General features: G+C 40.6%; 1 pseudogene; it reads right to left on the reverse strand.

Moving 5' to 3' along the window:
- Positions 1–1,385: 1,385 nt before the first annotated feature.
- Positions 1,386–1,598, reverse strand: LOC102830710 (annotated as a pseudogene).
- Between the last annotated feature and the right edge of the window lie 726 nt (positions 1,599–2,324).

Below are 2,324 nucleotides of genomic sequence, written 5' to 3' on the forward strand. Positions count from 1 at the left end.
ACACCACACCACCACCACAGTGGGAGTCCACTCCATTTTGAGTCTTGACATGAGTTCAGCCTCCATTGAGTTCTTTTCTGACCATTAACCAGCAATGTAAAAAGCTTTGCCCTCAGACAGAGTGTGTTTGAAAGTGGGTAACTGTGATTCCTCTAACCAGTTTAGGGAGCAAGCAGGCTTTTTCTTTCAGGGACTTGCTTGGCCAAGTCCTTAATGGAAATTGGGGTACCAGGGTCTCATGGTCAGAGGACCCCAAAACCAATCCTGTAAGTATTTCTAATCTGCAATAGTATAAGTAGACAAATCATGGCCCCTTTTGTGAAGAATTTCTTTTGTTTTCCATCTTCTGTAATTAGCAACAGGGTTGTGAAAACTTTGGCCACTTTTATGGCCTTGTACTGATGGCATCTCTCATCCAGATGATTTGTTTTTGTCTCATTTAAGTTGTTACATGGAAACCCTACAGAGTCGCCATCATTCAGAACTGACTCGGTGGCACTTAACAGCAACAAGAAGACTTAATAATGGGGGAGCAGCAGGATAAGCACTGGACTGCTGACCAAAAGGTCAGCTATTCAAACCTGCCAGTCGTTCCTTGGATACCCATACAGGGTTGCTATGAGTCAGAACTGCCCCGACAGAACTTAACAACATAAAATAATTTGATTTTGGGGTAATAACTATTTATTAAATTGGATTAAGCTAGGAAGAATGGAAGGTTGCCAGAGGAAACCAAATAATTAAGCTTTTAAAATCACTAACCTTAATTTTAGACACATTGCTAAAGCTCCTGAGTATAGTTTGGGAAATCATACCTTTGTTCCAGGTAGTTCATATTGGCACGAGCCTGAAGTGGGTATATCATCTACTATATATGAAAATGTATGTTTTCAGGCACACATAATGACTGCTAATTTGTACAGCAGGAGGAACAAGAATAGTAAACTGATAAAGACATTCTTCTATTATGAAGAATTACCTTAATTACCATAAGCATGGAACCCCTAGCCTCCTTGTGTCTGAATGTATTGTCTGTGAAATTCAAAACTACTTGTTAAAAATGGAAACACATCTTCATAAAAGAAGGTGAAATATTTTGACTAAAACAAAGAATTAGGCAAATTGTGTAGGAGCAAAAAAAAAAAAAAGAAACCAGTCCATAATCTTAATTTACTTAGTCTTTGCTACTAAAGCATTTTGTTTTTAACTGTGAGATGCATTGTGAGGGTATCTTTAATAGGATCATCACTGGACTGTTTACAGCAAGGTCAGCAGTTTAAACCTACCAGCCGCTTTGAGGGAGAAAGATGAAGCTTTCAATTCTGTAAAAAAATTTTTTTTAGATTTAAAAATTTTGTATTGCAGTTCAAATCAGCCTGTCTGATTTATTTCAGCTCCTTCTCTGCCAAACCTAGGGGCAGGGACTGCTTCAACATCTTGGCCTTCTCCTTGTTGGTGATGACCAAGGTATAGAGGTATCTGCTGCACTGAACCTTAAACTTCACAATGTCCTTATTTTTCTTGATCGTGACAGATTTGGCATCCTTTCACCTGGCTTTAAGCAGGAAGTCCTTGACTTCCTCAATTTTGCAAGGCATGGTGGCGGGGCACGCACAAACCAGTATACCCAGCAGTAAGAAGCCTCCTGTAAAGTTTTACAGCCTTGTTGTTGTTGTTTGGTGCCACTGAGTCAGTTCCAACTCCTACCGACCTTATGCACAGCAGCCTTGGAAAGCTTACACAGGGTCTCTATGAGTCCGAACCGACAGCAGTTGGGGGAGGGGGGGTATTTTTTTTCCATTTGGTTTGAGTATAGTTTTGTTCAGGCTCCAAACCTCAGTCATCCTAGATTCCTTTTGGTTTTATTTCACATTCAATTAATCCATAAACCCTGTTGACTCTGTGAGAAACATTGTAGATACCTACAAACACGCAAGAAATCCGATCTTTACTCATTTTAGCGAGAGAGTGAGGATTCCTTTATTTGATGTTGCAAAATCACGAGCCCAACCCAGTAGACTCTGGCAGATGCACTGCATGGCCTGCCTGCAAACTGTTTTATTCCCATCTCAAGAAAAAGCCCTCCTTCAGTTCCACAATCTACCCCAATGGTGTCCATGGTCTTAATGACTGTATTCTCATTTAAAGTTCCTAGTCCTAGAACAGATTTCTTGCCTTCTTCCCCCAATTCATCCTGCTTACATATCCCTTTGTTGTTGTTGTTTGTTGTGTTAGGTGCCATCGAGTCGGCATCGAGTCATAGCAACCTTATGTACAGCAGAACGAAACAATGTTCGATCCTGGGCCAACCTTACTACTGTTGC

Source organism: Chrysochloris asiatica, unplaced genomic scaffold, assembly GCF_000296735.1.
Source record: "Chrysochloris asiatica unplaced genomic scaffold, ChrAsi1.0 scaffold00052, whole genome shotgun sequence".
Lineage (NCBI taxonomy): Eukaryota > Metazoa > Chordata > Mammalia > Afrosoricida > Chrysochloridae > Chrysochloris > Chrysochloris asiatica.